Source organism: Hipposideros armiger, unplaced genomic scaffold (assembly GCF_001890085.2).
Source record: "Hipposideros armiger isolate ML-2016 unplaced genomic scaffold, ASM189008v1 scaffold_161, whole genome shotgun sequence".
Taxonomy (NCBI): Eukaryota; Metazoa; Chordata; class Mammalia; order Chiroptera; family Hipposideridae; genus Hipposideros; species Hipposideros armiger.
Window position 1 is genome coordinate 3,052,943 of NW_017731511.1, and position 26,692 is coordinate 3,079,634.

Below are 26,692 nucleotides of genomic sequence, written 5' to 3' on the forward strand. Positions count from 1 at the left end.
AAATTTATTTTCATCTTCTCTCATCCACTACATTATAAACTCTTCAGGACAGGAGCCAATTCTTATACAGAACCTATATTTTCCTTAAATTCTAAGGACAAAGTAGATAATCAAGAAATATTTATTCATATTTTGTTAAATGGATCACAAAATATTTTGTTGAAATTATTAAATGCCAGAATAAAGTATCTTTGCCACTTTGAAACAATAAATCAAGCTTCTCTCTAAAAACAGGCTTGACCTAATAACATTCACCTTTGTCTTTCACACAATGTTAAAAATAAAAATCTGGGGCCAGTTGAGTGGCGCGTTGGTTAAGAGCTGGCTTGGGATGCCAGAGGGCCCCGGTTCGGATCCCACATATGAGGGCCAGTGACACTGCCTTCTACAGCTAAGATGCTGAACAACAGCTCAACCTGGAGCTGGGCTGCCGTGAGTTGCAGGCAACAGTGTAGGCTGCAGCCCTTGCTGCAGTGGAGTGCCATGGGCTACCGTGTGTAGCAAGCAGCAAGCATGAGCGGCCTTCAAGCCGCCATGACTAGCGGTCCAGAAGCCGCGACTGGTCTGCCTCACCTGGGAAGAGCACAATGATGGTGCCAACTTGGGCCAGTGAAGCAACGTCCTCCACAACTAGACTGAAGAACAAAACGACAGCAACTTGTCTGTTCCCCTTCCCCCAATTCCCCAACACTGTTCCCATCCCCCAATTCCCCAATACAAATCTTTAAAAAAAAAATCTGCCTCATTTATAAATGGAGTTACTTTCCATTTTTGTTTGCCATTAGATTTCACAATTACAAATAATGAGTGTCTGCTTTGTATCTTTCACTCTTTAGTGGAATATAGGAAAGTTGAATGAAGTTTGAAGTTGAAAGCAACGTGACTGAGGCATTAGAAAATACAATCTTGGAAGGAATGTTAACAAGAGTTTGCCTGTTATTATTATTTGTTTAAATCATGCAGAGGAGAAAGTTGAGGGGAAACAATAATAGATCTGAAATGCATGAAATAATAATATGAAAGTTGGTGTTCCCTGCTGCTGAGAGAAGAGAATATTAGAGCATGTAAGGTCATAATGACAGGGGTTGGCAAGCCTGATTCTGAAAATTGTTAATTAGGGATTCTAAAGACAACGATCGATTTGAGGTAGGTTTGTAAAATTTTACACGGAAAAAAAAAGGGTTGAACAACATAAGCCACTTGCTTTGTGCCCACTTAACCTCTTTATATTTCAGGGTTCTTTTGGTTTTGTGTTTTATATAAAATCAGAATGTTCGTACCGACCACATAGGTCCGGGGTGTGGGTTAAATAAATTACATGATGCACTTGACACAGCAGTTTCTGGCACAGTGTAGGTGCTTCATAAATGTAAACTATGGCAATAGAAGCAATACATCAGATACTCGTATATACAAAGGAAAAGTTCCCAGGGTATCGCCCAAATGAGAGGTGCTATTTTTTTGTAAAATACTTCATATTTCCTTTGCTCTCTGCTGAGAGGATTCTGAATTGTATAGAAAAACACTCGGGAAGAGAATCCCTAAATGCTGTAAACATTTTACAATGAAGTGAGTGCTTCCACACATTTTTATATGTCTGAGGTGGAATATTTGACTTGAGGATATGTGCAGTAAATGCAAAGGTTAAGGAGATTGTCCACTGTTTTCACCTCACTGTAGTTGGAACAACTTGGAAGAGGAAAGAAAGGGACCATCTCTGAACATTTAATATTTAACCCATCAGTGTAGATGTCACAGGAACCACCCAGAGGGAAGGGCCAACCAGTGCAAAATCCCAAATTCTTTCACTGAATCCCACCACAGTGAGAAACTTATTTCACGTTGCAGCAGGGCATTATTTATGTAATCAGTTAATAAATTCAAGGGAAGCTTGTTCACAGCCAAGGGGGTGTCAATGCCACCCCTCTTCCATGGGGTCCAAGTCTTCCCTGAAACAGAGAAAGCTACCAGGGCAGCATTCTGTGACAGGAGAGCTGGGGTTCTGAGCCCACTTATCTGTAGCAGGATTCAAAGGAAAGTGAATGCTAGCTGCGTGCTGAGAATTGGGAGGTTGCACTGACCCAGCCATTTGTTTTAGGGGGAACTCGTAAAATTACTAAGGGCAGTGATGGTGCGTTGCCAGGTTTCTCTCATTTACATTAGCCATCCACTCCAAGGAGAGCAATAAAAAAGGAAATTTAAGATCCAAAATGAAACAGTTCTTGCATAACAATGAGAGGACAACCTGGCTGCTTGTTTTTATTGGAATCAGGCAAAATTTTTTGAGAATTTAGATAAAAATTTGAATAGCTGTAACCTAAACCAATAAGTTTTAAGGGAAAGCTACCCAGTCCTCCCAAATTAAAGGGTATTTTTAGAAGCTAAAGTTCAAAAATACAGTCAGCCAACCAGAGTTTAAATGTGACCAAGGTTTGGAAATAGAGCATTATAAAAAGCCACAAATATGTTAATAGGATTCAGAGCGTAAATTTAGTGTAATCATTATTCCTTGGTCACTGAGAAGGTAATGCTATCTTTTTTTTTTTTTCCTTTTTTTACTCAGTTTAACAAGCATAGCACTTTGCTTTTGGCATTTTAAATGTAAAGTTCATAGTAAGTTGACAACTATTTCTGCATGCTGGGAAATCAGTGGCTTTAGTCAGTAGATGAATGTTTGAATCCTTGCATCCTTAAAAGGCTCGCGGTCTTAGACAACAATCTGTCAGGCTTCCCTTTCTTTCACGAATTAAAAGGGATTACCTTATAAGGCTGTCACGAGGATTAAATGGGTTAGGACATATCACATAAAAGCCTTTCTTCAAATATAAAGTGGTACACAAACATAAGGCATTCATGGGTAATATTCCTTTTGTGACCTCTATGCTATAGTAAGAGCAACTTTAGAAAGGGATAACAGAGTTGACCCTTCTCAAAGATTGATTACTATATCAACACCCCAGGAAGAGTGGCAGGCTATTTCTGGGTATAGGAACAGAGGTTGTTTGATATATTTTTTTTTATTGTGGTAAACATTCATAACACACAATTGATCATTTTAACCTATTTTAAGTGTAGTTCTCTCTCCTTAAGTACAGTCACATTGTCCTGCAACCATCACCACCATCTAGAACTTTATCTTCCCAAACTGAAACCCTATACCCATTAAACATTGGCTCCTCACTTCCCCCTTCCCCAGCCCCTGTCAACCACCTTTCTATTTCTGTCTCTAAGAATTTGACTACACTAGATACCTCATATAAGTGGAATGATACAATATTTGTTCTTTTATGACTGGCTTATTTCACTTAGCATGATGTCTTCAAGGTTCATCCATGTTGTAGCATGTGTCAATTTCCTTCCTTTTTGAGGCCATATAATACTGTATGTATATACCACATCTTGTTCATGCATTCATTTGTGGAAGTAACTTCGGTTGCTTCCACCTTTTGGCATTGTGAATAATGCTGCTATGAGCATGGGTATACAAATATCTATTATACTTGAGTCCCTGTTTTCACTTCTCTAGGGTATATACACAGAAGTGGAATTGCTGGATCATATGGTAATTCTATGTTTAAATTTCGGAGGAATCACCATAGCATTTCCCACAGTGATTGCATCATTTTTTTTCTTCTAACCAACAAAGTGCAAAAGTTCTAATTTCTCTACATCCTTGCCAACACTTGTTATTTTATTTTATTTTATTTTTTATAATAGTCATCCTAATGGGTATGAAGTGGGAACAGAGGTTTTAGTCTACAGTTTAGGTGAGGGTCAAGATGCTAAAAGTTGATAACAGCAATAGCAGCAGCCCTATCTATATCAGCAGCAGTATCATCTCTGTTAATAGAACACTGAGATATAGAAGGCTCTCACGTGAAGTACAATCTAAAGCTATCATTACCTATTCTCCAAACAGAAACTGAAATATGTTTTGAAATAAGTACTTCAACTGCCTGAAAGCCATGAACATATCAGTCATAATAAATATTACCAGATTAAACTTCCTTGTTATGTGTCATTGAGCCAGCTTTGACTCCTGGTACCCTTATGAATGAGTGATGTCCACAATGCCCTGTCCTCTACAGCCCTGCTCAGCTCCTGTAGACGCATGCCTAGGGCTTCTTTTATGGAGTCAATCTATCTCATAATTGGTTTCCCTCTTTTCCTGCTGCTTTCTATTTTTCCCACCATTGTTATGTTTTAAGAGAAACATGCCTTTTCATGATGTACTCGAAGTAAGGCAGTTTTAGTTTTGTCATTTTTGCCTCCAGGGATGTTTCAGGCTTAATTTGCTCTAGGACCTACTGGTTCATCTTTCTGGTGGTCCAGCATATCTGTAGAGCTCTCCTCCAACACCATATTTCAAGTCAATCTTTTTTTTTCCCTATCAGCCTTCTTCACTGTCCACCTTTCATATCTGTACATAATAACTGAGAATACGAGGTTGTGGATTGTTTTATCCTTGGTTTCTAATGACACATCTTTGCTCTTGGTAATCTTTTCTAATTCTTCCATTGCTGCTCTTCTGAGTTTCAGCGTTTTCTTGTTTCCTTAGCTACAGTCTCCATTTCAGCTGATGACTAAACTTGCTTAGTTAAAGACAAATATTGTCATGTTAGGTCAAGAAAATAACATCTAGATAATATGCTGCTTATAATAAAATAAATTTTTAAAACAAATCCTAACTCAATTATATTGAGTCAGAGAATGTGATCTGTATGGTAATTTAAGATTTGTTGAATTGTTTCACACATAGTCAGTTTTCATAAGTGTTACATGGGCACTTGAATAAAATTTTCTAGATGTTGACTTAACATTTTAATAAATCCATTAGACTAGTCATATTAATTGTGTGGTTATAAATCAACTAAATTCTTATAAATTTTTTGTGTGATCAATAACTGAGAGAATATTAAAAATCTCTCCTGATGATGACAAATTTGCCAAGTTCTCCTTTTCTGAAATTTTTTGCTTTATATTGAAACTATGTTACTAGTTTCCTGCTATTTCCTGATACCTTTTAACAATATATTTTGAGCATCTTTCATTTAGAAATGCCTTTAACCTTAACGTTTTTTTTCTGCTTTCTATTTGTTCTTTTTTAGCATTTCTTTGTTTCTTTTTAAAAATGTTTGCCTTCTTTTTGATTAATCCACTTTTATCCCTTATTCCATTCTTCTTTACTAGTTTGGAAATTGTACAGTTTATTTCTATTTTTAGGCATTACCTATAGATTTAAGCATCCATATTAAAGTCAAAAGTTAATATTGTTATCGTTCTCCTGCATAATATAAGAACTTAAAAATATTTTCACTCTGGTTTTATATGCTTTTGTTGTCCAGGATTTAGCTCTTTAATTTTGCTTACTATTTATTCACAGCTTCCTTTGTGGATCTCACATCTCCTCTCCAGGGTCATTTTCCTTTTCCTAAAGTATCTTCCTTTGATGTTATTTAATGAGGTTCTGTTGAAGGTAAATTCAGTTTTTGTTTTTCTAAAAATGTCTATATTTCATCCTCATTTGTGAAAGATAATTTTTCTTGGTATACGATAATACATTGAAAATAATTTCTCTCAGTACTTTAAGGATATTATTTCAATGTAGGTGAGCTTTTACTGATGCCCTTAAGGAAGCCAACTCCTAATTTGATTGCAGGTCCTTTACAGGTAATTTTTCTTTTATATCTGGATGCTTCTATTGTTTTCTCTTTGCCTGTAGTGTTTTGCAGTTTTACTTCCCTATCTTGAGGTTTGAGTTTCTTTTTGTTTTACTGTCTTTGAAATCATTGAGTTTTCTGACTCAGAAGACTCATTTTTGTTATTAATTTTAGAAATTGTTCAGCCATTAGTTCTACCCATTCTCTCTATTCTGTTTTCATGGAACTCTAATTAGAGAAATGGTAGATATTCTCATTCTATCTTCATCTATCTTGATCTCTTTTTAATATTTTCCATCTCTGTCGCTGCATGCTAGCTTTCATTCATAATTTCTTCTGATTTATCTTTCAGTTCATCGTTCCTCCTACATCTGTGTTTATTTAATTTGTCCTTTGAATTTAAAATTTAAATTATTTTATTCTTCATTTATAAAAGTTCTATTTTTCAAATCTGCATGATCAATTTCTCCGTAGTCATACTGTCAGTACTCTCTTTTATTTCTTTAAACATATGTAATATATTATATTGTGTGTTTGGTTGTTCCCAAAGCTGCAGTCTTTTTTTATGAGTTGGATTTTGCTTTTTTTGTTGTTTTGGATGGCTATTGCTCATGATGGTATGTTTCCTTATGTGTGTTGTGATTTTTCTTTTTTCTATTGTGAGCACATGTACCTGTTGAGCCTAAAGTTCCAAGGAACTTTATCTGAGAAAATCTTTGAGGCTTAAGTTTAAAGAATGTTCCTTTGGAGATTTACTTTCATTTTTGCCAGATGCCTTTGGGACAATACTGCCCATGACTACATTAACTAGATTTTTAGAATACACTGGCAGGATGAATTCTGGAACCAAATCTGCCTGAGGGTGCAGATGTGGTTTGGCATCTCGGGAAACATTTTATTTATTTTTTTGTTTTTTCCCGTCCAGTCAAGGCACCCCCAGTTTCTTCCTCTGCCAGATAAGATATATCAGATTTAGAGAAAGCCATAAAAGTGTACATGTCCATGCTAATAAACTTTTAATTCTTAAAGAAATAGGGTAATTTTTCTCAGAAAAGAAAAGTTATCAAAATTAACTGGACAGGGCAGCTGGTTAGCTCAGTTGGTTAGAGCTCAGTGCTCATAACACCAAGGTCGCCGGTTGGATCCCCACATGGGCCACGGAGCTGCGCCCTCCACAACTAAATCAGAACAACTACTTGACTTGGAGCTGGTGGGTTCTGGAAAAACACACTGTTCCCCAATAAAATTTTTAAAAATAATTAACTTAAAAGACATTAGTATAAATCATAATACATAAAAGAAACAAAAAACAAAGGCAATAAGTAAAAAAAAAAAAAAAAAGAAGAAGTCTTCAGGACCTGTTTGCTGTACTTGTTAATTTGTTTAAAATTTTAAGCTAGTTTAATGTTAATTGCAGACATACACATCATATTTACACATATAAACACCAAACTATAGAGCATTCTTCTATTAATTAATAGATACAATTTTCCATATTAACAGGTACAATTAAGGAAAATATATATTTAAAAGGCATCTATTAACATTTAATATCAATTCATGGGAAAAAAGATACAATATGAAAAAAGGTGACTTACTCTTAATGAGATAGGCTATTTTTCTTAAGCTGGTGGTTTATATCATTCTTTACAATGAAATAATATAGATTTTCACAGTAAAATCAGCATAAACCAAGGATACTTAGTAATACTAATGATGTTTAACATTTCTCTAACCTGGGCATTAAGAAAAAAATAGAAAGAAAGTTTATAACTACTAGGAAGAAGGAAAATCATATGATTGAAAACAATAGTGTACCAACATAGAATCCATCAAGTTAGTTTAAATTTTTTTATATTAAACTGATTTTCCTATATACCAGTGATAACTAGTAAGAAAAATATCTTAATTCTACAAGAGTTTTTGGAATTCAAAAAAATGATTTTAAAGGAAAAATAAGACAATGAGAATATTTAATTTTTTTGAAAAGCCAATGAGTCAAGATTTGTTGTGCCATGTATTAAATGCATTATAAAGTTACAGCAATTAAAAAACCCTAGTACTGGTTGATAATAATAGTCAATGAATCAGAATAGATATCACTGGAAAAATTCCTAAAATATATTGAGTATTTAATAAAGGACAACAAATTTAAAGTAGTGGAGGAAGAGCCATGTTTTTATATTCTCCTAGAAAATTGGATACATAGAAAAAAATTAACTTAGACTATTCCCCTTCTACTTCTGACCCAAATTTGTCACCATTTCTGATTTCTTACTTCTGTAACCATGAGAAATGTACATCTTAGGTCACACAACAAGCTCAAACTCAATGGGACACTCTTATTCACATGCAAATATCTGAGAGACCTTTTCCATCAGATAAACTTTATTTTTGGCAGTATCTATCAAGGGACAGAAGTTAGGTCATCAAATTGGACAGAAGTTGTTGGATCTATCAAAAGACATGTCTCAGGCCAGCTCTAGATTCCATCTCTGACAAAGAAGTAGAGGATAAAAGAAACAGAAGAGGTGGCCGACACTACAGCTGCAGGCCAAGAGCATCAGGAAATGGATGAAAATGTCTCTTCAATTACTGATTCAATCAAATGAGCATGTGGCTGTCTAGTGCAGTGTTTGGTACCATGAGAAACTCAACTGAGGCTTTTCAGAAATGTACATCTGAGTGGGGGAGATGACACACAGGCAAAACAATTAGAGAATCATTAACTGCTAAATAGTACGGTATTGACAGTGTGTGAAAATGAAGTTTAGGAAACAGATTCATGTGAAGGGAGGAAATGGACAAGGAGTTGAGAGCCTCCTAGTTTGGGAGTGATAGTAGTCAGCTTTCCTTCCTCCTTTCTCCTGGCAATAGAAATCGGTGGTAAGTTTCCCACTATATACTCCATGAGGAACCGGCTCAACTATCCTTGTCCTCTAGCCATAAAAACTCTTATTACAATTTAGGTCTTGCATATGGCTCCGGGGCTCAGCAGCAAATGTAATGGAGAGTCGGTCAATCACATCAGTAAATTCAACAACAAAAGAAAATCTAACTGACTGTCAATGCAAGAATAGCAGGGAAAAGGGAAGGAAGAAGAGTGGGGCAGGTAAATATTTTGTAGGGTGTCAGATGATCACATGTCTTGCTAGGGAGACCACTTCATGGATGGGGTAGAGCCTTGATCACTGCACTGTACACCTGAAGCTGATGTTGTATAATATTGTATGTCAACTATAATTGAATATATAGAGAGTCACGGGACATGGAGCAGAGTGTGAGAGTGGAGTCAAGGGAATTGTAATAGATATGTATGATATGGGGTGGGAGTGGGGCGAGGGATTGGAGGAGGAGAGTTGTCACTTTGAAGGGTAAAAAGTATAACTATTGCACAGTGTTGTACAGCTGAAGCTAATTTTAAAAATGTTTATTTCACAATAAAAAAAAAAAAAGAAAAAAAGAGTGGGGCAGAGAAAGGGAGACTGGGATGGAAAGATCCATTCTTCTGATGCCTCTCTCTGCCCTTCCTGGTCTCCTAGCAGAGCCAACCCAAACAAGCATATAGCACTCTGCCATTTGGCATTCCACCTCCTTGGCAGCGTGTCTGTTGTCCTGTGTGTCTATTGCTGGCCCAGATTCAGGAACTAGGCCTCACTATTCAGAGGGACCACCTGCAGGTTTTATTTGTTTTTTAATAATCTCAAACTTATTTCTTACGAATAGGCTACACAGGCCAAAATTCATCTACAAAACCCCTACTCATGTCATGGGCAACTGCATTACTTCCAAGTTTATCTATAGCAATGACGTTTGCACTAAGTATTTATAGTCATTCAACACAATTTTATGGTTTTAACTGAAGAGTAAAGCTCTAGAAGTGTAAACTTCTGAAATGACAGCATGAACCAGACACAGAGAAAAGAAAGTTTTTTACTCACAGCTTTCCCCTTATTTAATTTTTATCCTATCATCTTTGAGGAGAAATAGTTGTTTTATCTTCTTCCCTATTATTTCGCTGGAGGTAGGGGACTATGTTAATTGATAACAGCAGTTGCTTTAAACAGCAAATGAAAATCACTGAAGGGGTTTGAATCAACAGTCTCATTTGGGAGACAAGATAGTATCTAGAGAACTGATAGGAGAGGGTAATTGGCTTGAAAATGATTCAGAAAGAGAACTGGAGAAATCGTATTCTTGTCAGCAACTAGATACTAAAATTACATAACAATCTCCTGCTTCCCTTTTTAAAGGTAAAATATCTTAAAAAAGAGAAAATGATAGGGGTAAAATGGTGCTCTTTTAAAAGACAAGAAATATAGCTCAAGTGTTTTTTTCTCCCTTCCTGTTGAAGGTAGTACATAACTCTTCTGAGAAAACTATGATATACCCCCCAAGATTTACAGAAAATTCTGGAGTGCTATTTTTCTCCTTAAGAGACAAGGTATACTTTATTTAATATGGATAAATCAGATCCCTTTGTCCATCCTGACTGCACAGCCAATTTTTGAGGGACCCCAATTGAGCTTTGGATATCAAGTCAGAAATTCTGTCTCCCTATTCCTTGGCTGTATGACTTTAGGCCCGTCATACTGTTATTGTGATTCTTTAGGTCAGTGCTGCCCACAGGGTGACCCATGCCATATTAATAGTTATTAGGCAAAATAACAACATTGAAATTCTTTGGACAAATATATTTTTTAAATGCTGTTAAAAAAATTAAATACGGCTTCTCAGAATCCCTAATATGATTGTGCACACAGAGTATGATTCTTTAAAGGAAAGATAGTATGAAATTATTTTTGGTATTTTAAAACTACTTTTATTTAAATTACAAAGTTATTTTTAAAAAGGATACTCAAACACTGTGAAAGGGTATAAAGTGAAAAATAAAGGTATTGGTTCTATCTTAGACCTGGCAGGCCCACTCCCCAAAGTAATTATTGTTAATAGTTTCCTATGCATCCTTCCAGAAATTTTCTACACATGAGCCTGCATATCTACTTCCCTCTTTAAAATGGAAATATACTCTTACTATACCTATTGTTCTTTAAGTTGCTTTTGTTCATTTAACATATCTTGGATAGCTTTCTATAAGTTCATGTGGACCTATTTAATTTAATAGTATGGAATTACCATGGTTAAATAGTCAATCTTTCGTAGCTGGATATTTCATTTTTCCCAGTTTGCTTGTAAAACATGCAGTGTTCCAATGAGCACATTTTTTTTTCATATATCTTTGTTGCATTTATGTGAGACTATCTCTAGGATACATTCCTGGAAATAGAATTGCTGAATCAAAGAGTAAGCACATTTAAAATTATTTCAGATATAGCTAAATGGTGCTCCAAAATCCCACTTGCCCCAGTAGCATATGAGAACTCTTGTTTCTCCATTCTCTTACCAACACTGGGTAATTTTTGTTCATCTGCTAGTTAAAATGCATCTTATTTTAATTTTAGTTTTCAGCTAGTTACATATGAGTGTGGTATTTTCATATGCAAACCCAATTTGTATATTCTTTTCTAGTGATCTGCCTTTTTGTTGTCCTTCTGGTAACCATAGTTACCTCAGGATTACTGTGTTGATTAAATCCATGTAAAGGGAGAAGTTCAAAGTTTGGCACCCAGTAAGTGCTCATCAAGTGTTATTTGGCAAACCTACCTATCAAGGCTGACTCACTCCATTTCAGAGGATTAGAGGTACTGAAGTTTTATTGTGCCATTACTCTTACCTTCTACTTCATTGACGGTAAATCTAAATCTCAGAAAATGATGCATTATGGGAGGAAAGTGTGTCCCAGTACCATAGTATTTACCACATTATAATTTAATTGTCTATTTACTTGTCTAGCTTCCCTCTAGACTGAAAGCTACCTTAACTTATGAATCCTATCTTGTATTTTTATACTTATATAAAGTATAAGTTTTATACTTATATAAAACAAGTATATCTTATACTTGTTTTATATTTCTAATACGTATCTCAGGGCCTGGCATGTGGTAAGCAACCACTATTTATCTCAACAATTTTGGTAAAATCATTAATCAGTGTTTACATTATAATGTATAGTAATGCTTCTGAAAAACCAAACAGTCCTGTGTAACCATATAACTTGTCTTGTTCAACCCTTCATTTTTTCTAGAATTGATAATTACCCCATCTTTTCATTTGTTTGATTCTCAATATACCTCTAACACTCTAACATACTTTTTCCCAAAACACTCTAACGTCTCTGTCATCTACCTATTGATATCTTTTGGTATACACTGAAATGCATTGGTTCCATCCCCCAACCCCCACCCCTGAGACCTTTCTCCCAGAGGACTCCATGTTGTCTGTCTGCACCTAGGGAGTGTAGATAAGTAGAGCAAGCTTTCCTTTATCTGTTGAATAAACAGGATGGGCCATCTCTACTGGGCAAAACAACAGCACATTTAGAATCTGACAGCATTGAAGCACACAGAGGAACAATTATAACTGTGGGTCTATGTGCGACTTGAAGAAATTTTTCCATCATTGTGTTGGAAATGTTACCTTTATAAAACACTAACAATCCTATTAGTTTCTTCTCCTCATTTGGTATTTCACTTGTTTATTCTGGGCCTGTGGGTATTAACATATCCACATGGATGTATGCATTTGCCATTTTAAATAAAAGCTAAAAAGGGAAGTTTTAAAGCTGATACACATGTATTTTTGTAATCCTTGTTATCCCAGTCTACATATGTTTGGATTTCTTATGTTTAACAAGACACACAGACATCCTCTAAACAATTCAGTATAAGCTAACCATTCTGATAGGCCATTTAGTTAAATATAAACAAGTGTGTAAAACCCTACATGATGAATTGAAAATAAAATGAGCATTCCCCTAAAGTTAATACTTCCAATTTCAGAAGATGTTTCCCCATAGCTCCAGTACAAGTAAATGTATACAAATTCAGGAAATAATCTTCCAGTAAACAATGGAAAATTGTTCACAGGAGAGAACGTTCTGCCTTCTCCAGCCAGTTGAGAAGGTAAATGTTACCATTTACCGGTTATCTAAGATACTTGAATAATAAGCAACTCATTGCCTATTTCCACAATACCTGTGAGTGCTGGATGTTAGAGGCTATGAGATGGGGTCAAGAGAGTGGGAACGGGGATGGGCTGGGCCACCGGGGATAATTTTCTAAAGATTAGAAGGGCATCTCCAAGTCCTGAGAGTAGAGTAGATAGAAAAATGAAGGTGTTGAGTCAAATCTTCAAAGTAGACAAGACTTCATAATAGACAAGGTAATCAGTGGACAGGGCTGACATATAGGAGTGAAGAATAAATAACAGGTAGAGCTGGGCCTGCAGATGGGAAGGCAGGACTCCTAGTTCTGGGGAGAAAAAAAACTATACATTGCCTATACAAATTCATCTTAATACTTTTTTCCTACTGGATTGGCACTGGGTCACAAAGGGGCTCAAACCAGTTCACAAATGTTATAAAGGTTTTCTGCTTGGTAATCTACTTAATAGATTCAAGAAAGCCAGTACCTCTTGGAGAAAAAGTATGGTATAGCGTAGTTACATATTGACCTTTGGGCTAGTTATGAAGATCATGTGAGTACATGTCTATGTGGTAGACATCACCTGCTCAGCATCCACTGGCCCTTTTGTAGCAACAGTACACACATTTTGTTTTAGGGGATCGCTTCCACCCCACATTCAGCCTTGATTAAAGTGGCGTAGGTTAAACTGATCAGTTAATCTGTTCCTCCTGGTCACAGTGATCAGTTCAGCAGTGGGTACATAACTCAAGCAGGCCAATTAGGTCAACGAGATTCAATTCCAGAAGTGTTAAGCTTTTGGAAAAATGAGGTTTGTTTTTGTTTTTGTTTGTTTTGTTTTTTGTTTTTGTAACTTGGCACTGAAATGCTGGGTACTACCTAGTGTCACCATGAATGAATCCAATCTAGCAGAAGGTAGAGTCAAGAAATTGACAAAAACTAAGTGTTCATGAACGGAATCAACCCAGACATGCCTGAAGCTTTACTCCTGGATATTTCAGAAACAATACATTCCCTGTTTTTGCTTAAGCTGTTCTAAATGTGTGAAGTATCTAGTACTGTGTCTGGCATATGTGTACTTGGTCCTACAAATATCAGTCAGTTGGCTTTCTTTCTTCTCTCCTCCCACCTGCACTTAATCTTAATTTATATTGCTAATATATAAAGATTCGATTTTACCACTTTCTTTAGGAAGTTTGACCAAATCATTACAAGGAAATCTCCTTTTGGATTTCAGTTTCTTTGTATGTGAAATAAAGGGATTAGAAAAGTCCATTCTTTTAAGATCTCTTTCACCTCTAATTTTATATTGACCTACAAGATGGAGGTCCAGGTGGTAGTGACAAAAAAAGTAAAACTCGTCTTTTTCCTAACGACTCCATGTCGTCACTAGCATAGAAATTCCTGGTCCTTAAAGAAGAGACTAGAATTAGGAATTTGCAAGACTGACGTGAGGAAAACACTTCCCTTCATCTGGCTTTCTCAATTCTTCAGTTTGCCCAAGATTTTAGAGCCTGAACTTCCATCCCACTTTTGAGTTTAAAAATACAATGATCTATTTTGTAGTGTGGTGAGAAAATGTTCTACATTGTTTAGTCTAGTTTCAGCTCTGCTACTACCTGTAATAGTTCTTGACATACCACAGATACTCGATTCATGCACTGAGATGGATAAATAGTTCACAAGTGTCACGGCTCTGTGGAAAATCATGTGTAACTAACTAACAATAGTTAAATTGATATACCCAGGATTGAGAATATTTTGCTTTCTAAAGATAAATTAAGTTGGATTCAAGTTTATTCTGAAAATATCATTACTCTTGCTTACATATATTTTGATATGTGTGATCTTGAGTGTAAGAGACCACTGGCCTCTCAGGGTTCCTAATAACTTGAGTGATCCTCATGAAGGGTGCCATGAGTGTGAACATCATTTGCCATCTGGGCAATGGTAGGAGAACTAGGTTTGCAAGGTTCTTCCATTTCCACGATTCCTGATGGTGGTCCAGTGGTGGCAGTTGTAGAAGTAGACTGCTAGGGCTAGTGACAGAAGCGTGCATTGAGAATTTGGCTAACCCAAATCTGGAAAGGGGTTGAGGGGAGCAATCAAAATTTGAAATAGCACAGAAGAAAATTTATTATCTTTAGGGAAAGAAAATTTAAAAGCCACTGTTATTTTCAATATAGAAATGACAGAAAGCATAGGTAGTGGAGGAATATAAAAAAGGAGAGTCTAGTGACCAGATATTAGTCAATCTCAGTGTATTCTAGGGTGGATGGTGGGGCAAAAGATAGGCCTCCCTGGTGAGTTTTTATTAGGATTTCCAGAATAGATATTTTTACTTTTATCAAAGAAGCATGAGTTAAAGACAAACAAAACTTGGGCTATAGTCCAGGTTTTACTTAATTTCTCAAGCTTTATTTTCCTCATCTGCAAAAATATAATATTAAACTCACAGAGTTGTTGTGAGGATGAAATGCAATAAAACACGTAAAGCACTTAGCACAGTGGCTCCCACTGCTTGGTTTAATGAAGATTACGGGTACGAGTTTAAAAAAGGTTGAACAACATTCTTCTGGTTTTTACTTTTCAAACTCCTGACCAAAGTTGTTCTAAATTCAGACTATAGAAAACTTCTCTTTTCTTCTCATGTAGAAGAAAGTTGTAATAGAAGAAAAACATATTTCCTTATTTGTAATTTGAGACATAATTGGCACACACACACACAAGGGATTACGCACGTATACACTGATATAGCAAGATGGAGGGGGAAGGAGAGGCTGCGAGGCAGACCTGTGGTTTCCCTCACACCCAGACATGCATTATGCAAATCAGAACTCAACACGCCTATGTCTTTCTGCATTACATAGGACATTAGATAATGCTTTGCCCCACCCCCATTCTCAGGACTTGAGACTTCTTTGATTATTCCAATCACATTTAACTACTGAATTGGAAATTCTGATTATTTTCAAATAATTCTGACCTTTTTTAGAGGAAGCAATTTCTTGAAAGTTTTCACTACAGCAAACCAAGGAGACAAGTTTTCCAGATTCCATGGCAAGGATAAATCCTTGCAGATCAACAGAATCCCTATTACAGAGTGCCTTACAAAGTTCTGTGCCAGGGAAGTTTTCCACTTGGCCAAGAACTCATTTTTGAGTTCACCCCTCTCCATCGTTCCTTAGGCTTCTGCCTTTATTTGAATGTGCAGGAAGCAGATCTGGTTTGGTAAAAGAGATCTCTCCAGAGAAGTACTTTCAGGCAAGTTGTGTAAATAAAGAGGATAAACCTCGGGAGACTGAGTTCAAATTAGAGAATTGTTTCCACCTTTTTTTTTTGAAGGAGCAAATTGGCCTCAGGGTTCATTACTGTCCCTTTAAAAGCATGTATATTTTCATCTTCTTGTAAATGTAACTCAAGGATTGTTAAAGACCCGACTAGGATTACCGATCAGATGAAAAGGCAATGTCTCATGGAGATATCAAACTTTAATTCTACAAACATTCTATTGCATAGACTTTAAAATATATATCCTCAAAATTTTGTTTAAATAAAATAAGAAAAAAAAAGAGGACATCAGGTTAAACATTATTGAAATTTTGCTTATAAAGGATTCTAACATTTTATTATCATCCTGGAATGTTTTAATATTCCCTGTAGAATGTAAGCACTAGGAGGGGTGTCTCATTCACCTAAACACCTAGAACAACCCTTGGCCAACAGTGGGCATGCATTAAACATTCATTGAATGTATGACTGGTGAATAGCTTTTGTAGACATAAGTAACTTAGGGAGCAAAGAGAACATACATGTATTTTTTTCCTTGTAACAATTATTCTCCTACATTCAATTTTTGGATCCTTTACTTTAAAAAGAAATGTACCATAAAATTCTTTTAAAATTACCCAAACTTATACAGTATACTGAAAAAAGCATGGCCATAACGTGAAATATTTTTCAAACGAGCATTTTGCTCCACTTTACATTAAGTCTTTGCAGAAAATTGTCTGAGGGAGACATGAGAGTAAGACACTAATAATTACTACCAAGCAAGATATTACTGTAAAGGAGGCAAATTAAAATTTATGAAAAGCTTTTTAAGGTTGGTAAAATACATAATCTATAGTATACTTATCTATGGGGTTTATAGTACCTTCATACAGCCAATTTTGTTTTATATTATTAAATATATCTCAATGATTTTTTACATTCTCTGGCAAAGGTAGTTAGTTCATGCTCAGCAAATATTCTGTGTGCTCCCTGACAGCTCTGTCTACTTGGTAGGTAGTCTGGAGCCACGTAACTAGTTTTGGTCTGTGGACTGTCAGGGGAAGTGAAATGTGTCACATCTAGTTCAAGGCTGTTAAAAGCTGGTGTGCCTTCTCCATTTCTTTCTTGCCTCCATGATGACCTTTGGGGCTCAGGTTCCAGATGGCAGAGCTACAAGAAGAAGTAGAACTGCCCAACCTGCATGTGACTTTGTGTAAGTCACACTGTGTCAACCACGAGTGCCTTCGTAGCATTAAGATTTGGGGGTATGCCTTTTTATTACCCTGACATGCACATATTCCTTATTTAGAGTGTAGAATTTTTTTAAAATGACATACTTTGGGGGCAAATGGATTTAAAAACATCTCATGTTCCAGATCTGAGATCCTCAAGCTGTTACCTTTTGTTTTCCTCCCTTGTGTTTTGATTAGATCTTATTATGTTTCATTCAACAAACATTTAATTGGGAAGTTACTATATCTTAAGCCCTGTGCCAGGCACTGGAGATACAAAGATGAGCAAAGTAAATTCAGTCTCTCCATTCATAGACCTTTATCATTTCAAGGTGAAACAGACATTAAATAAATGAACACATAAATCAATGCATAGTTACTGAAAATGAAAATATAAGGTGCTATAAAACAGTACAGTAGGAAAGCCTAATTAAATTAGGAATTCAGGAATGGCCTCTGTGGAAGTTCCATTTAAATTGAGATAGTGTAGGCAGAGCGAACAGAACAGACAGTGGTTTTGAGTGGGAAAAACTACAGCAGGAATGAGAGTTGTGCCTGGAGAGCTTAGTAAGCTGAGGACGGAGGAGTTGGTGAGCTTGGCACGTGCGAGGTCAGGGGTTGGAGAACTAAAGTCCTAGGGCCAAATCTGGTCTGTCACTTGTGTTGGTAGATAAAATTTTATTGGAACATAGTCATGTTTATTCCTTAGTGTAATGTCTATACCTTGTGTTACAGTAACAAGGCTAAGCAGTTTCACCAGAGACCATAGGAATGGCTCATACAGTCTAAAGTATTCACTATCTGGCCTTTGTAGAAAAAGTCTGTGACTCCTATACTAGATCACTTAGGACCTTGTAGGTCAGGATGATTGGAGACTGAATTCTATGTGCAAAGAGAAGTCATTAAAGGACTTTGAAAGGGAAAGTGGGTGGCATAAACAGATGTATGTTTTAAGAAGACCTGTCTGGTTATATAAAGAACGAACTGGAAAGGATCAAGTGTGGAGAGGCCAGTTAAAATAAGATGGTGCCTTGGTGGTGACAGTGGTGATAAAGTAAAGTGAGTTCATTGTCTATTTTGGAAGCAAGATCAGTGTGATTTGGTTACAGAGTAGATGCTGGGGTGAAGGACAGGAAGAAACAAAGGATGGTTCCTGAGTTTTGGCTTAAGGAGATGGGAGACTGATGGCTCCATTTTCAGAAAAGAAGACTGGACGAGGAACATGTGTGGAATTTCGAAGGCAGGTAATCAAGAGCCAGTGTTGCACAAGTTAAGTTTGATTATAACATATAGAGCTGTTAAAAAAAAAAAAAGGTGGGGGAAGGTAATAAAACAACTCTGACAAGCATATTCTGAATTCTACTTGCTGTCCAGGGCTGGAATAGTCTTTCCTCTAAGTTCCTTGCTTTAATCCCTTTAAAAATTCCATAGATTCTGCTCATTAAAAGAAAGGGGCTACACTTTGTGGGACTGTATGTATTTCAGGATCTGTTTTGGAGAAGTTTTTTCTTTGGCTAAGACCTCCCAAGTTTTATGAAAACATCTATTTATCCTGAGACACAAGGAGATTTTCAGCTTGTTGCAGCTTTTATTGGCAATGCCAAAAGGAAAAACGGAAGGGTTTCAATAGTCCTTTAATTGGGCCCTACCCAGGTCCCTGGAGCAGAGGATTTGCCCTAACTCGCACTTGGCGTTCCAGCTCTCACTGGAGTTCTTCCACAGGGTGTAAGAAAGCCCCGGTTTTCTATGATGACAGTCCACTAAAATGCACCCCTTTCCCAATACCCACCAGCAAAAAGCCGCCATCCCTGATTATACATCGTGATTTCGGCCTACTCAGCATAGTGCCCTATATGAAATTTTGTGTGTTAAGTGGTATTATGATTGGACTGTTTTCCCGAATTGGGCAAGGTTTTCCCCTTGAGCCAGCAAACTGGTTTGCCTGTAAGTACAGCACTGTATCGCGGTAGTTGCGTAATTGAGTTCAGCTTTAGATTTGTAACTGTTCGAAAGGATTCTTTGAACGGATGAAATATATCTCCGGGCTGGAATAGTTGACCTAAAGCTTTGCTGTTTCTTTTGGTGCATTAAAAAGAAGTTATTGCCTTGACGTTATAAAGTATTGACTGTTGAGACAGACTGATCAGATAGTGAAGTTTTTGTTTCTGATTGCTTCAAAATATTTCTGGCCCTTTCCATAGAGGAAACGTACTGGTTTACTGTGGACATTCTTATCACCTTTACTAATAAAACCAATGGAATTATTCTTCCTGTTAAATTTTGACAGAAAAAAACACCAAACAGGATTGTGTCTGAGTATTTTGGCAAAAATTCTTAAATCAAAGCAACTATAATCTTTATAATATTGTTAGCTACTCCTGAAAAACCACTATTATGAGTATAGATAATGGAAAAGGGAACAAACAGGCATTCTATTTTTAATAAAAAAGAATGGATAAGGCTCAATTAAGCTCAAGTTTCTCAAGTGACCTTCCTGACTTTATTAAATGATGTAAGGATATATAACATCAACAACAAAGAATTCACTAGGTATATTGTATAATAGAAATCTAATACACGGAGGAAAACTATATTTTAAATTCACGGCTGCTTCATTCCTGCAAACATGAATTTGGAATATTTTATACTGAAGAACTCCCCTAGTCCCACAGATCAGTTATAAATATTAATAGAATTCCATTAGATTCTTTTCAGGTTCCAATGTTTAATATTCATTCATATTATGCAGGGAACTCAATGTCCTGTACAGTACATGTAGATTCTTCTCGTTATCTAGATGAGCACATATACGAAAATCTGTAGAGGCAAGGATCATGAAAAACAGCAGGGCTCACATAGAATCTTAGAAGGCATAGCAAACCGTTCTCAGTGCACTTCATACCAAGAAAGTCACTGGTAATAAACGAAAGGGCTCTTTAGGCTAAATGGACCCAATAACATCACATCTGGGCAAAATGATGGATTGGTGATTCTGGACAGAGTTTAAAATGCTCGCTGACATAAAGTATTTATGAAACACAATGAAGTGATTTCCTGTGGTGAGATTCTGCAGTCAGGCTTTGAACGCTTCTCTTGAATTAGTCTCAGCCCTTGGATTTGCTGATGACGTACTTCCTAGTGTCTAATTCCTCTCAGATACTCTGTGGTGTAAATTTTTTGGAGCTGCTCTTATTCAAAAAGTGATTTGAGATTCCCTCAAAAGAAAGAATGGCATCTAACTTAATGTTCTCTGAGTTTAGCACCTTATTCAGGTAATGAGATATTGTTTAACCACCCTAGTGTGTATTATTATTTTTTCACAAAAGATAATATTATTTTTTCCAGTTAGGCTTTTTCTTCTTTTTTCTTTTTCTCTTCTTTAGTTTCAGGTGTACAAAACAGTGTAATAGTTATACATTTCACCCCTCACAAAAGAGATAATAAAATTTAACTAAACTTGCACTATTGGCATTTTCCTTCTCCTCTTTCTCAAAATGAAAACAAAGTTTAAGCGACACACTGAAACCATAAAATAATTTATATATGACAACAACGATAAAGACAGCATTTGCTCTGTGCCGACTTTATGCCAAGCATGGTACTAGGAGTTTGGAATATATTATCTCATTCAACCCTTATTTCTGGGATATTTTATTAACCTTATAGGACAGATAGTGAAGCTCAGAGAGATTCAGAAACTTGATTTTGGTCACAAAGTGATTAGGTTGAATCACACAAAAATACTGGTGTTTCACCATTTTTTAATCTACAAAGACAGCAACATAATAAATATGGCTCAATCCAAGTGTTGAGTTATAATTTGAAACTAGGTCTGTGTTATAGCAAAGCCCACAGAATCATGCTCGATAATACTGGTTATTTTTGACCATCCATGATAATAAAACCCAAAGCATAAATTATACAATAAAGAATTCATCACTCACCAAACTTGGGTTAATATGAACTCTTCATTTGTGGCAAGGCTCCTATGCAAGGTATCATTTCATTTTAATATCATTGTGATAGAAAAAAAGATGGCTGTGAAACCGTGGCAGAGAAATAGCATATTTGCAGAATTTATCACGTATTTTCTAAGTTACATATCTTAGCTAGAACACAGTTGTTCTTTAACCAAGTATTAAAACAAAGTATCTTTCACAAAGAGAACAGTGGAATCTTTTGAAGTGTAATCTTAGAAATCAAGGTCCGTGTCACAGGGCATTATTCAAAGCAGATGCATTTCCTTAGAGACGATGGTAAAATCGTCACTGAGAATACTCTCTTCCCAGTACTTCTTTGGGAAGAGACCTTGACAAAACTTTCAGGTCTTACTGGCAATGCCTCTGATACTATATAGTCAAGTATTCCCAATGTTGTAGGCATAATATAGAGCCCCTCGCAAAAGGCTTCTAATTATTCTAATTGCCAAGAGCTCATATTTGCTTTCCAATGACTTCTAGATTCAGCAATTCAAGAGCTTGTTCATTTTATTTGATTTTAAGGGCAGTGGTAACAGATACCTAGATTGTCTGAGGGATGAACAATTTGCTGACTAGCTATTACTTTTCCTCGCCTGCTAAGTGGGTGACCAGTGCTGAAGTATTAATTGTCACTGTTATTTCAGGATCAGGGAAGGACATCACAGAGCTGCATGCAGGATGACTGGCACACTAAACAGTTCTTGAGCACTGAATACACACTCCTAATATGCCATGACATTAGTGTCTATCTCTTATTTTCAATCTTGATCAAGATAAGAGGGGTTGACTGATGGACATGGAGAGTGGCAGGTATTAATACTAAAGAAGAGAGCTTCTAATTCTGGAATAGGCAGCAGACTCTGCAAACAGGGCATAGCCATTCTTTGGCCCATGAGACATTTAGATTGATCTGAAGAGGAACTCTTGACAGTGAGGAAAATAGTGAAATCTTTTCTGAGGGAGCTCTAGGCAAAGAGATATTTCTAACTCTTTGGGATAGTGTTGTCAAGGTCCCAGGTAAAAAAGGACTAGAACAATGGCTTGTCAAGCTTTCAGCCAGCTCAACAAGTCTTTACTGTCTCCTGGGATCTGAGGCTCACAAGCTGTCTGAGAGTTACAGTTTCACAAGACTATTCTCAACTTGCAAAGGTTTTGAGATGCCTCCAGAATGATAAAAACCATGCACTTGGCTGGGAAGCAGTGCAGTGCACATCATTTTGAGCCCTGGCGTCCAATCCAGAGTGTCGACAGCTTCACTTCAGACCACAGTAGGACTTGACTTCAAGATCCTTCAAAACATGTCGGTTCCACAGAGAATGCCCTTTCCACCTTCCCGTCTTCTCAGCAGGTTGACGTGGTTGCAGGTCTTACGGAAACAGCAAGTGGAGCTTGCTTTATTTGAAGTCCAGAGGATGAGGAGTTCTGTCTTGATTCAAGATAAAGTTCTCAGACAGATGTGAGGCTTGCCATATAGTGTACAGACTTCAAATTTCTGCACAGGAATTAGCCTGAATCAACCATCAAGTTCCTGTCTAATTTCATTCTAGATATTCCAAAAAGTGCCTGTACTATCTTTGCTTCTAAACAACTCCCTCAGCAACCATGGATTTAAAGCAATTGCTCAATCCAGAACTACGCTGAGGTTGTAGAGAATTGGGAAAGGGGGTCACAAAATAAACGATCCAGCCAACAAGTTACACATCTACATAGTTATCCCCCAGCTCAAGCCAGAGACTCTCACCTTTCTTTCTTTTCGTTCCCATTCTCTGCTCCTTGCCCTCCCTGTTGTCTCAGGATGTCTGAAAATTTCTCCTCTGTTAGGCAAAACAATTTAACTCTCCTTGCTCCCATTCCCAACCTGGCAACTAATTTCTTCTAGGTCAGCGGTTCTCAACCTTCCTAATGCCATGACCCCTTAATACAGTTCCTCATGTTGTGGTGACCCCCCAACCATAAAATTATTTTCGTTGCTACTCTATAACTGTAATTTTGTTATTGTTATGAATTGTAATGTAAATATCTTTTTGTTTTCCGATGGTCTTAGGTGACCCCTGTGAAAGGGTCATTCGACCCCCAAAGGGGTCGCGACCCACAGGTTGAGAACCGCTGTTCTAGGTGCTCAGTAGACACAAGAACCATCCCTTAAAAGGATTGTAAATTATAAGCAAAAATTGGACATTATTAGATTTAATAAGGCCATTTCTTCCTGAGACAATAGCTACACATCTGGTTACATAGCCTTTATTAGTGGAGAGGTTAGAGGGACTGTGACAGTTTCCACTTGTGAACCTCCACTGATTTTCCCCTTCTTGCTCTACATGGCCTTCCTCATGTACTTACAAAGCTAACAGAGGGCTTTCTCTTGCCATTTCCTTTCTAAATTGGCAGCAGTAATGGCAGCCTCCATCAGTTTTTCTGCTGCTCTTATCTATAACCTGTAAATTTCAGATCTATACATTTATTCCTCATAAGCAGTCATCTGATTCTCATTCCCCTCTTCTCTCTCACTAATAGTGGACAAAAACAACAGTCACCCACACATCTGGCTCTTGTGTTGTGGACCAATTATTGGCCAGCCTAAGGTCTTTTATTAAAAAAAGACCTGACAGCCACAAGTTCAGGCCAACACCGTAAGGGAAAATACCACTCTCAGAGGGCAGGCAGGCAGAACACAAAGGGAGAATGTTGACACAAGAAGGGACATTTAATGTTTGAGACTCACTTCTTAGTATGGATGCTATATAAACCTATAATTTGGAATTATTTATAGTTACAGAAATGCCAGGCAGCTGTGGACTCCAGACTCTTTTTACCATTTTGCTCACTGCTTTTTGGACTTTTCATGATTTATATGCATCTAATGAACTTTTTAGCAGTCCCAGGAGAAAGTTAAATACTGGGTCATACTAAAGTTTCTCATTTATTCACAAATTTAAATGTTCTATAGCCCCTCCATCTTTCATTTCTTCACCAAAAGAAAGAAGATGATTGGGTTCATGTTGAGAAAAAGTCTTAGGAGTTCTTTTAAAAGCTCATATGATCACGAGGCAACATGACTCTTCCTGGTTTTGATTATAGATGTGAGTTAATGCTCTCTATATTGTATACGAGGTCTGACAATTAAGTTTGAGAACTCATCATAGACAAAGTGCTACCTATCTCATTGCTGAATATCACTAAGGTCACCTTCAAAGTACTCCTGTTAGGAATCTATACACTGATGCCAGCTCCTAATCCACTCTTCAAAGCAATTTTAGAACTCTTTTCCTGAAATGGTCATCAGAGCTGTTGTTGTATTACTCTTGATGTCCCGAATGTCATCAAAATGTCTTCCTTTCAATATTTCCTTTATCTTAGAGTAAAGAAATAAGTCATCAGGGGCCAAATCAGGTGAGTAGGAAGGGTGTTCCAATACAGTTATTTGTTCGCTGGCTAAAAACTTGCTCATAGACTGTGTCGTGTGAACTGGTGCATTGTGGTGATGCAAGAGCCATGAATTTTTGGTGAAAAGTTCAGGTTATTTTCATCTAACTTTTTTACACAGCCTTTTCAGCACTTCCAAATAGTAAAATTGGATAACTGTTTGTCCAGTTGGTACAAATTCATAATGAATAATCCCTGATATCAAAAAAGGTTAGCAACATCCTGTTGACTCTTGATTTGGACTGATGGAATTTTTTTGGTCGTGGAGAATTGGCTGACTTCCATTGTGCACTTGGATGCTTTGTTTCAGGGTCGTATTGATACATCCACATTTCATCACCAGTGATAATACAACCCAAAATATTGTCTTGCCTCTCCAAAAGTTCTTAGCAACAGCTCTCCTTTGTTTTTGTTCATCAGTGAGCTTCAGGATCATTTTTGTACACACCTTTCTCATGTCAAGATTTTCAGTTAACATTTTCCTAATTGTTTATCTATCAATGGTTACTTGAGCTGCTATGCTTCTCACAGTCAGCTGATGATTTTGACACACAATTTGACGAAGTTTTGCAGTGTTTTTGTGAGTTCTGCTCGTTACTGGCTGCCCTGATCTCTCTTCATCAGTGACGCGTTCTCTCTCTTCAGAAAAACATTTAATCCATTTGTACATTGCCGTTTTCTTCATGGCATTATCCCCATAAACTTGGACTAACATGTCCCTGATTTCACTTCCACTCTTGTCAAGTTTAACAAGAAATTTAATGTTTGTTCGTTGCTCTAATTCAAGCTCAGACATTCTCACGACGGCACACAAAAACACACAACAACAATAATGAATGCCACTCAGCAAGACACCGCCACACATCGACACGAACACAGCTGTGAGACACTGATATACAAGGTTATGCAACATTACCGAGCGGATTGTACAGTGCTGCCAATGTAAGTACATGGTGGCAAGTTTGTGAACCTAATTGTAAGACTTCGTATATCAGTGCATCCATTTATATTTATGAGGGCTCTTACTTAACTCCAAGTCACTAGTCCAACAGTCTCATTAATCTCTTTCCTTCAGAATTCTCATTTGAGTAGACTTCATGAAAGTTTATGTTCCATGAGAACAAGGACTATGGAATTCCCAGTTCTCAGCACAGTGTCTGACACACAGAGGCATTCGATACATATTTGTAAATAATTGTTCAACTCAATAAATTGTGAATTCAAAAAATATAAATCAAATATTTGTGAATTCAATTTTTCTGAAAGAAGCTTTCATAAGATATATTCTTCCCCGGTAATATGCTCCATAGAATATTTTTAAAGTTAATTTTTGATATTATATATTTAGCTACTTTTCCGCTTTCCCTCCATCTCTGGCATTGATTTTCATACTGAGTTAACTTGCTTGGCAAGTGGGAGGGCAAGTGCTATCTTGGATGTAAATCTTTCCCATTGAGGACAGCTTGGTAGGGAAACCAGAGGCTGCTGAAAGGGATCTGTTGTTGGTTTTCACTTTGTGTACAAATGGTCTCCTTACAAAATGGCTGAGTTATTTCATTTTCTAAAGAAAACCTATTTTTCTTTTGTTTTTAGAAGTGGCAAATATGTGAAATAAGACTAGCCTATTTTATAATTTGTGCTTATTAAATTAAATGACAACAAATGGATATTTATTTTATGTATAATATATATACATGTATATACACATATTTTAGATAAGTACATTTATGCATTTATATATGTATGTACACACACACACACACACACACACACACACACACACACACACATATATATATATATTTTTCTTCCTGAGAGATCATCCCAAGATTTTGATATTATAATCATGTGATATTCTATGGCATCATCGTAATAGAGAGATGAATATTTATAATTACTGTGTGATTACTGTTTATTATTATAAATTGCCTTAATAGATTTATATGGACATCATTGTTACATAATTGGATTACAAGTGACTATGTCTGTTATACAAAATACACCATATCATGGATTGTGTAACTTTGTAACTGGTTACTCTTTGTTATTGTAAGATGACGATTGCTATTTTATCTGAGATC

The 26,692-nt window shown here is 36.6% G+C and overlaps 1 protein-coding gene across 3 annotated transcripts in view; it reads right to left on the reverse strand.

Moving 5' to 3' along the window:
- The window catches only part of RNLS (renalase, FAD dependent amine oxidase), a 273,899-nt gene that overhangs the window by 30,125 nt on the left and 217,082 nt on the right, over window positions 1–26,692 (reverse strand). The gene's annotated exons all lie outside the window — the stretch shown is intronic.